The sequence below is a fragment of the Strix aluco genome, chromosome 6, assembly GCF_031877795.1.
Source record: "Strix aluco isolate bStrAlu1 chromosome 6, bStrAlu1.hap1, whole genome shotgun sequence".
NCBI lineage: Eukaryota > Metazoa > Chordata > Aves > Strigiformes > Strigidae > Strix > Strix aluco.
In genome coordinates, this window is record NC_133936.1 from 19,476,001 (window position 1) to 19,487,553 (window position 11,553).

The window sequence follows — 11,553 nt, forward strand, 5'->3', positions numbered from 1 at the left end:
CTCTCACCCTTATACTAACTGAATAAAAACAGGAGACCAAGCCTATAGGGCACAGTTTATGTCTCACAACTATAGAGTCAAAATTTAAAAGTAAATACTTTATACTCGGAAGACAAACTGAAAGGCATACACAGAATAATATGACCTGTGTCCTCATATCTGTACCAAACCACTAATCTGCCTCTAGAATATATTCCTAGTTATTCAGGGTAAAATACTTGTCTCCTGCAGTGTTTGCAACATGCTTATTTTTTCCCTACCCCATGTCACAGAAATTAATGGATTTAAAGCCACAGATAGAAGTTACTGGTAAAAATTGCTTTCAGTCTTCTCAATATTTAATATTTAAACTTAAAACCCCACCTTGTTGGAGACATTTAAACGTATGTGTGTAACAAATCATTGTGCCTCTTAAGTCTGTCATGTGTAGTACTGCATGCCTGAAATATATAAAAGACTTAATGTAGTTACGTGAGTAGAGAATATTGTGACCATGTGATATTGCTGTTCCCACTTCTTACCCTGTGGGTTAACAATAAAGGGGATTTTCTCTCTAATTAAGAAGCGGTTAAAAAAAACCCAGACAAATAAATGTTACTTAATTGTAATCTTATCTCTTGTCTTGTTCTTTTGTAACATCCAGATGGGAACAGCCACACAACAACAAAGCAGTCAAGTCAGGCAGAAAAAAAAAAGTCAGTCCTCAGAATTCTCCAAAAGCATCTGAGTCTGCAGACTCAGTTACTATGTAAACTCTATGCTTCATAAGTCATTTAAAGACTTAGTACAAGTGGCTTGTGGTTTAATCTTTTAATTCCATTGCTCCATAAGTTTCCTTGTAGGTTCATTGAGCAAGGAATTCAGACAAAATACTTGGGGCCCTTTTTTTCTAAAAGGGGCTAGGTATGGAAAAATGTGCAGTACTGGAGCTCCTAGAAGCGTCTGCAAACTAAACTTCAAATTTACATGACATAAAAGCTATTATCTTTCAGGGATTCTTGTGTTTCAGACTGTGCACATTTACAACATTAGATGCTTGCCAGAGGAGACACTCCCTATCAGTGAACGTCTGTGGAATGTATTCAAGCAGTTACAGCTAAACATACAAATTTGTGCCACCAGGTCAAAAAGAAAATACAGCAAGGAGGAAATCACTTTCACATTTTTGAAGATGGTTTATAGATGCTGTGCATGGTTGCTGAATATCTTAAAAATATGCACACACACATTCCTGCTTATTCTAATCAGAATTTGAACTTAGATTATAAATAACTCCAGAATTAAAGTAAATCTGATTTAATGTAGCATAGCAGGCTTCGCTAATACCCTAAAGTTAATAGTTATATATCAAATAGCATGGTCGTGGTGGTAGGATACATGAAGAAGAGAGAAGCATCTACCATGTGGACTTCTTCTATTTGCTTTAGCTTTGAAGAAGGAATACATAGGCAGTAGCCAGAGGCAGACCACAGGTTGGCAAGAAGTAACTGATAATTTCTGCTTTTGATGTGATGTTTGAAATATATATAGGGAAGTTAGTATGTTATTTGCTTGAACCTAGCAGATTTTACTCTGATTTACATATTTTTTTATCTGCATATAATTTAAATTTGTAAACTTGTACAAAATGAAAAACAGTGTGAAAAAACTGACAGCTATCATAATTTTTTAAAAGTCTTTAATATTGAAAATATAAGTATTGATGTATTTTATATGAAAAGGTACCTTAGCTTTATCATAAAGCTGTGTCTCAGTGACAAAACAACACAGGCTGAAAAGTCAAGATAAGACATATTTCTCAGATAATATTTAGTAAAATTTTATATTAATATAAATATTTTATCAAGACATTAAAATATTTATTAATATAGACATTTAAATATTTTAATTTTGAAAAATTTTAACCAGTAGAGAACCAACAAGCCCTACAGACTACTAAGAGGAAAAATTATGCTTTTTTTGCCTGTCTTGAGTTTCTGTTTTTTTAATTAACATACCATAAATATAAGTTATTTTATAGGCCCAATCTTATCTTGAATATTGAGTTTTTCTGTCTCCACTATCATCAGTGCTGTAGTGAACAGTCATGCACACACAGGTTTTTGTTGCAGGTACACTGTTCGCAACTGAATCATTTGGAATTAGCATGGCTAATTTTTCTCAAGACAAAATCCAAATCATGTAAGAATTTAGAAGATGCTTTCATTTCAAAATAAATCCACATTCTTACTTTGGTGTGGCTTCTACCTAGCCATAAACTATGATTTGCATTAGGGTTACTTAACCTCAAGTTAGCCATTTCCATGGAGGTTTCATTTGACCTAGTATGGTGCAGTCAGAACGTGGGTTGATCCATCTGAACAGCAATGAAATACCTTCCCTCAGTTCAACGCTGCATGCCCAGAGGAACAGAGAACCTATTCAAGAATTTTATTGGCAAAAGAAATGTAGAAACTGTTTAAAATGTAGGTCACTATCCTTGTCAGGGTACATGGCATATGCTTGCAAAAATCCCAGTGACGTGCACAGGTGAACACAGTTTGTGTAAAGTAACTTTGATATAAATTTAGGGTTCACACCTTAAGAAAGTAGTTGATGTGCTCATATGTGCCACCAGTAACCTGAGGTAACTCTGCAGTGCTGACATGCTCATTATTATGAAGCACATTTCCATCCTCTCATCCAAGTTTTCAGAAGGTAATCTCACCCACCTTCTCTTTTAATGTCACGTTCAACCACCTAAGATAATTATAAACACTCTACTGAAGTGTAGAAAAATATTGTTCTAGAAAAGTGGAATTCTTTTATATGGCATGTTAGCCTGCAAGTTAGTTTTAGTTTTTTGTTGTTTTGTTTTTTTTTTCTTAGCCACAGTGCCACTATTAAGTGCATCTTGGAATCAGCAGAGACTGCTGGTTTTGGAAAATATGATTATGGATCTTTACCTCTGTTAAATGGGGTTGGTTAGTGATGGTGAAACACTTTAAAAAATCTATAATCTAGTTACACAGTACAGTTGAACATGCCAGGACAATCTGCCTCAGTGTTCAGGGATTGTTGCAACTGAACCACAAAACGCATGGCAAGGGCTATAAACCCTTATTTATATATCTCCATAAGAGGCTTTATTTTGGCTCCTTTCTATCAGTCTGAAATATGAATTTTTCCCCCTCAGAGATGATGTCTTGCAGGACACAAGCCTGTATTACTTGGTAGGTGTTCATAACAAATAAAAACAATCACCAGTTAGAATATCAAAATGTTTTTCATTAGGTCTTCTTAATGAGTATTGTAAATGAATGATTGTGTGCAGTTCTAAAACTGTTTCACAACTTAATTTATCAAATATCTATGACATTTTTCAAATTACATTTATCAAATATGTTATTTAGATGCGAACTTAAGGAAGGAGATCAGCTTTTTTATATTTCTATAGTATTCTCTATCTCAGGCTTGCTAAGCATTAACCAATGTTATCCCCAGTTTATGAGTGTTAAAGTGGGAGCATTGTGAAGGGTAAATGACCTGAATAATCACAAGGTAAATCAGTGGCAAACCCAGATCTAAATCTCAGTTCCCTGGACCAGAATATCTTCCTTGGTTTCTGTGGTTAAATTAAAGAACATACATATCAAATGTGTTGGCTATATCCTGCTTCATATAACTCATAAATTCATACAAAGGTTTAACACTAAGTTAAAATTCCTTTTGCTAAACCCTGTGAAGCTCTCATTAGAAACTCAATTGTCTTCCCTTTCCAATCACAGAGTCGACTGTTGCTCCACCATCTTTCAGAAATATGGGTTTGAGCAATCAGCTAGGACTCTGTGTTCTAGAATTTAACCATCTCTGGCTTTCATGATCTGTTTTGTTTTGTACATGTGGTACTCAACCTCTTCTCAACTGAAAGAAAACATTAGATATATCTCATCAGACCAAACACTCTTAAAACTACTGTTAAATGAAACAAACAGAAACGCTGTGTGGTAATGCTTTTTAAAGGGCTTGTGATAAACACTGTAGAGCCACAGAGCACCATTAGTGCCAAATGGTGTGAGCCATAAGTTCTGCAGCACTGTGCGGCATCACACTAATATTTGCCACTTGCATGTCCCCTTCACTGTTTTTACAGATATTTTGAAAATTGTGACAATATATGCATAGGTTTCTTTTAAAATGTGCTTATGTGTGGATTGCAAATTAAGTATTTTTTATTTTACATAATTGACCTGATTTGGGAGTATGTTCTTGTACATTCTCAGGCAAAATTCCTATCCACCAAGTTAGTCAGGCATATATAAAAATTAATTTCAAGCCAAGATAATAAGATTTATTTTGAAATGAATTATGAAAACATTTGGTTTTGGCATGGTCACACATTTGTTTTCATGCTGTCAGTTTGGGTTTGACATTAAAATCTCACACACATACAGAGTTAGGCTTCAAATATATTTTGTATTTTTCTTGGGTAACTTTTTTTAAAAAATGAGACATTCCTGTGAAACAGTTTGATTTCAACAGAACTGTATTTTTCCAACAATGAAAATATTGCCAGAACATTCCTAGCTCTGCTGAGGAGGAAGCAAGGTGAGATGGATAACACTTCTATGTGAAACTTCTGTTTCTCAAAAACCACATACCAAAATAATTTTTCTTCTTCTGTTTTCTTCTCCAACTGCATTACCACATAAAGACTAAATTCTACTGTCTTTTTCTTCAGAACTTGGCTCTGTGAGCTAGGAACATTGTCTGTAGGAATGAGGCATGAAAAACAAAAAGTGATAACTCTCTATAAAGTGAGGATGTTATGGGATATGAGGATATTATTACACTGCAACCAGATGACAAGCAGTGCTTGTGGAAGTTGGAATGGCATAGTTTCCCCCTTGTGGGAACAAATGCATGGAGGCTGCCATCAGGGAGGGAATTTTAATTCCCTAACCCTTAAGACTACAGCAGATGAACCGAGCCTGATCACAGTTCAGGTGGTCAGACCTGTACAAGCTTTATCTTGGACACACTGTGTAAACAGGAAAGATGCAGCAGCACAGATGGGAGAGTAGCCCAGCAATGCAAGTACATCCTCCATTGAACTGTCCCCTTTCTATTGTTATTTGTATATTAGACTAAATGGGTTTAGATATAGCTCCACACCATAGATTTGTGGATCATTCATGTAACATAGATAGTCTGTAGACAGAAGAAAAAATTAAAGCATTGTGAAAGGAAAGAGTAAAGCATCTGGAAAATAAAGTAACAGAAGTGAGCCATTCAAATAAGAAAAAGAAAATTACTGTGAAAATAAAGAGTTAATATGAATAAGCAGCTAAACTTGGACTACAACCCCCATGCTGAAGCTTAGGCTACATTTTACATTTTTGGAATGTATCCTAATTTTTCAAAGTCAAATAGGGAGAGTTTCATTCTAGCTGCTACATCTGTGCAAAAATCTAACCATAAAAAAGAGATTGCACAACAAGAACTTCATTCTCCACTTTCTGAGTTCAACAGAAAATATTTGAAGAAGAATTATGATTTCATTGCACCCTAATAGAATTGTTGCTTTGAGTTTTTTTACCTTAACGTATTCTTTTAAAATTACAATGGAGTTCAACCTGTACTTACATTCTTTTATACATCTTTTGTATTCACACTTTTCCTATTTATATCAAAAGGAATTTACCAATCCAACAAATACAGTCTGATATAATCTAAGGCATGATCTCACCAGTAGGGTATAGAAATGCTGTTCTACCCATTAAACTTCGTAATTTGATGCCACATCTGACTGGGTTTTGGGAGTCCAATTTTTTAAAATAACTTTTTTTTTTCTTTCTCTGTGAACACAGGGAATCCAGAGCCTGTTGTTCATTCAAATCTTTGCTATCCTAAAACAGTGTATTCACATTTTTTGCAGAGCTTATCTTTACCATTCATGTGACTGATTTGAAATATTTATGTGGCCCTGATTTTCAGCAGAGTGGGAAAGCTAAATTTCAGGATGCGGGAAATAACATTGCTAGTACAGAAGGTCACCAAATATAATCAGCTCTCAATTACCAGTAGGGGATTATCTGAGTTGTGGATTAACTGTGCCACCCTGAAAGGGAACCCGCTATATGATACATTCACTAAGGATAGCATAGAGCTGAGCCTTCTTCCCTGGCATGTGGTCTCTTGCTTCTGACCCAGCAGAAAACTCAGCATAGAATATTTTTCCCCCACTATTTTTCATATTTTCTTCTGTTAGTTGCACTTTTGTATTACTGAATTATCCCACCCTCCTCCACTGTGCTGGGCAATCAAAAACCAAGTATCTATAGTACAAATTTTGGAGCAATCTGAATAACATCCTGACAAGAAAATGTGCTTAGGCAGAATTGTCAGACACCATAAGCCTTCTACACAATATTAGGAGGACTTTGCAAGCTTTCAGAAAGAAAGGTGGTTATAACCCTCTAGTAGGACATGAACACGGTTATCTAAGTCAAATTAATTCTATATTTAAAAGTACAGAGGTGCTGTTAAGATCACAGTGAGTGTTAATATGGTTATAACCGTCTGCATGCCCCAAAGGTAAATAACATTTGCATGTGGTGCACTGACACTTTCTTGAGGCATGTTCTTCTTTCTCTGTGCATAATTCTCACCACTTCTATTTTTCTTTGTAGCGTGCATCTGATTAAAAGATTTCATTTTGCCTAACAATGTGTGAGCAGAACCATAGGTATCACAAATCAACATATTGACAGTGAAGGAATTCTTGCAATGTACAGCCAAAAACTGAGTTCTGGGGTTTTTTTCCAAGAAAGGAGAAGACTAAGCCATGTTACCCGGAAAGTGAGATTTTTCTTAATATTTATTATTCTTTTTGCCTTAAGCATATGATTACAAAATGTATCTTCTGAATTTCAGATATCTAACTGTTAATTTGAATTTCAGCCAGATTTCTCTTTAATCTACCAGGATAGGTAGAAAGTGGAAATAATTAAGTCAAAACAGTATCTTACATGCAGTTAGAACAATAAGAAACAAAAATGGGAGTACTCTCTATCAGAAATATATACCACCAGTACATAATGTTTATCACTTTTTCAGGGCAAAAACTGTTAAAAGAAGGAACCATACACTTTAAGGTTTTTCCTAAAACGGTCAGGGTTCACCCATGAAACTGATACTTTGCATATAAAGTTAAAAGGCAGATTTACAAAATCATGTGAGTTACTGTTCTTAGTCTGACACTAATAGCATTAATGCTGAAAGCAAAATAAAATATCCCTAAAACTGGAAGCACTGCTACATAGAGACAACTTCTGCTTTAGTGGGGGTTTTCTTATGTTGTAAAGATTATATCAGACAGAAACATACTGATCTAATATCTAGTTTGAAAAGCCATAAAATGTTCTTGCAAGTGTGGACAAAGAAAAGTTTATACTGTGAAAAACAGTGAAAGTTCCTGAATAATCTATGACTTAGATATGAGTGTTTAGACATTACAAGATGGCTAAAAAGAAAATAAATCAATAAGAGCTGTGTTCTCTGGCTCATGGTGATAAGATTTATTTACAGCCAAAGGACGGATGATTCTTTAAGAGAGAAGAGGGGACTCTTGTTTTTCCTCACACTCTTCAGTCCAAGCAACTGAATATCACATAGTCATAAATTAATAAAAACTTTAAAGTGCATATCTTTAACTTTTTTAGTTTAACAAGGAGTTTTAAGAACAACGACCATTGGCAGTTTTATAGGGCTTTTTCTTACTAAAATGCAGGTTGCTTTAGGCTAGATACAGGATCTGATGCAGGACTGTTCTCAAGTATCATTAAGAAGAGGGATTTAAAAAAAGGCATTGCTATTTCTGGGCAGAAATATTATTGTACATATATGATATGTATTCATAAATATATCCATAACATATAAAATTATTTCTAAAAACATAAGACAGTTCACATATACACATGCTTCATGCCCAGTCTTGCAATACTGAAGTCAAAGGAAATTTTGATGGCTAGTGCATAAGATCTGTGATTGCATATAGAAAACCAAAATTGCAAGTTTTTTGTCTACAATATTTTGCCTGACAGTCATAATGTCACTAAGCGTGCTTTGAAAAGATACTTAAATAAATGTCTAACTTCTACTTTGGAACATACATCAGGAGCTGATAAGTGATTTCCATCCAAGCACCAATGTTCTGAACCTTGCCAGTATAGGTACTCAGCAAGTGCCTTGTTAATCAGGGGGTAGGCATATAACCAAGATTTATTGGGCAAGATTCTACTGATAATCACACTGGAATGGTGGATTGTACCAGTGTAAGACTGCAAAATATGTCTGCTTTTTAAAGAATAACTTTAAATATAAGTAGGATCATAATTTATCTTTACAATTTGTATGTTTATATTTTATGGTATGCTTTTAAATTACAAGAGAGAATATGCTTTCTCATAACAAATAAAAATATTTTCCCTCTTGTTCCAACAACTCAATAATTAAAAGATAAACAAGTAAATTACAGTATATAAAAATTTTAGTCTTACTTTTTGTTTAATCAAGATTTATTGTTATAAAGTGCCATAAACCTCTGTCATATTGTAACTAGAAGAAAAAAAATACAGCTTTTTTTCAAAAGCCAAAGGTAGAAGCTAATCATATTTTTCCTTGCATGTCTACTGATCTCTTTTTCTTGATATTGGTTAGCAGGAGGAAAACAGCAGAGAAAAAGGCTTTAATTTCATGCCAGCAGTGTTTATTTTGCAGTGCGGCTATAAGTTTTGTGAAGACTGAAAGTATGAAAGTGGAGTGGACTCAATGAACTGAAGAATGCAGTAGGAGGGGAGGTAAGACGAGCTGTAAAACTAATTGGTGTCCAACATGTTTTGGACTGCATTTAATTTTCTTGAGGGGAAAAGAGGTCAAGAATGGAATGAAGTCAATGAGAATAGGAATAAGAAAGTGGAAAGCAAAATGGCCAGCATTAAAAGGTCAGCGAATATCCCAGGGACAGGAAATGAACTTTAAACAAAAGTATAAGGTAGTATTTCTATCCGCGATTGGGAGTTGTTAAAATTAGTATTAAAAGAAGGAAACTTAAATAACCAGATGTTTCTTGTATGAAAGCCTTGTTTTAGTCTGCTTTCAATTTATTGGAGGCCTTAGCAAGACCAAGATTTTGTGTGCTACGCAATTAGGAAATGAGTATTTCAGCACAGTGCTAATGTTATTTAAATATTTTAAAAGACTTCGATATTTTACACTGACTTGCTTCCTGTTACACTTTTATAGTCTTTCTCTTGGAAGAAAACTCCATCCTGAATTGAGAAAGTAAACTTCTCACAAGCTTTAATACAGAATTTAGCCACAGCAGCCAGTCTGCCAGCATCTAGGTAATACACAGACATTTTGCAGTCTACCTTAAGAGATCTAGGCTACATACATAAATTCATACATGACCTGTAAAGTCATCAGTTCAGTATATTTTAAATTACCTTATTTAGAGCATCAACTTTTTTCCACAAAGAAACAGTGTTTCATTCAAAATCTTTTCTGTCACTAAAGTTTTGGCTAAAATTGAATCCAGAGGGGTTTATTCCTGTTCCTGGTTTATTTGTGTGCACATCAGAAAGCAAGAATCTTTTCCCAGTATATTTAGGTTTTCATCCAAAGCCCACTAGTTTTAGCAAGAATCTTCAAGAATCTTTGCTTTGACTTAAATGGGCTTTGAATCAGGATATTTGTGCTCTGACCTGGTTGGACAGCAAATATTTTTCTGTTCCAGAATACGTTTAATTCAAAATATCCACTGTTTTTATCACTTGTGCAGCTCCACTTTTCTCTTTCCATCCCAGTGCAGCAAGTAATTAATAGATGCTGAAATCATAGGAAGTAACTCCACTGAAGGCATTTTACTGGTAGTGGCAAAAATGGCAGTGAATGGGCTTCCAAGAAGCCCAGAAGAACAAGTAGGGGTTCTAGGGGAGGAGGGACACACTATAGCTGGCATCTGAGAAGAAGTAACACACCCAGGGGACAATATTTATTTAATGAACAAATCTCCCTCTGCCATGTTTTTAAAATATAAGATGCTGCCAAAGCAGCCTTGGCTGTTGGAATTATAAGTTTACTAAGAATACTTTGTAGTACAACCACCCAATGTAGAAAACACTAGTCTTTCAAAATCACTTCTAGACCACGTCTGCTTTTACTCAGGCAAAATTTGAGAACATGATGTTAGTTATAAATACATCCCCATTTTCAAGTGAAATTTTGATTTCTTTTCTTTCAGTGAATATAAATGTCAGACCAATGGGTCTGAAACCATACAACAGCTTTGAAAACATAATATCATGCTTTCTATAAAAATTTAAATTACATTAGTCCTAAAAACTGGGAGTCAGACTTCCAAATTCTATTTCCTATGTAGTATGAGCTCATGGAGTGACCTCATAGGGTGAGCAGAGTAATTTATTATCTTTTCTGTTTGAGACATTTCAGGTAAAACTTCAAAAGGATGAACATAACAACAAGTACCATATCCAAGAACTGTGTGGATTTATGTTTACATTCACATGGCATTTTCTCTTACAGATTTTCGAGGAATTCTATGGAATTATTTTTGTGGAAATTTGGAGAAGCTTACCATGTAAGGCTCATTATCTTTTACCTACCAGTGATGCCTTAGTAAACTTTTTTTATGATGAAGGAAGTATGAAACATTTGAATGTGACTAGGCCTACACCAGATTATCTCCTGTGTTTTGCAAGATAAAATTAAGAGAGGTTTACCCTTTAGTCAGATCTGAAGTAAATACTATATAAAAGGGCAGAAGAATAAGATATACAGTAAGAAACTGCCGAGGGATTTTGCTAAAAAGCATAAAAGAATTACAGTTATTTGGGAAAAAAAAAAAAAAAAAAGGAAACTTTGGACAAATATTCCCTGTGTAGACCTGAAGAACAAAATGGTATGTGTATTTATGGTTCTGAGTTAGTGGAATGTCATTTGATTTCCTTCCCTCTTCCCTGTTCCTTCTTTTTTTCCTTTTTTTTTTCTCTCTTTTGACCAAGTTAAAGGCTTGCAAAACTTCACACGAGTTGCCAAAATCAAGTTGTCTTTTCCTTGGGACTGCTATAGCTCATATCTTCCCTCAAATATCCCCTGAAGTCTCTTCTCAAACGTAACTATCTCATGTAAGTGTTTGGACCGTTCCTACTGGTATCAAACACCCATATGGCACTGAAAATGAAAGTTGGACAGATCATGCTTCCTAGAGCCATAGTGGGAGGGAAAATGTCTAGATTTTATTTAATTTGTGTTGCACTTAAGAACATCACAAATTTTTGTTACTCCACTATATATTCATATTTAAGCAAGAAGAAAAGTTAAGAGCAATTATTATAAAAAACTAAATAGATACCTCATTACCTAGCATATGCATCTCGCTCAGTGAAGACTAAGAAACCTCAAAGACTCTCATTAATACATGAGATGTTCACAGAATGCCTGCCAGAACTGGGAAGTCAAGTTTAGATGGAAATTTGGCATGGAGTTACT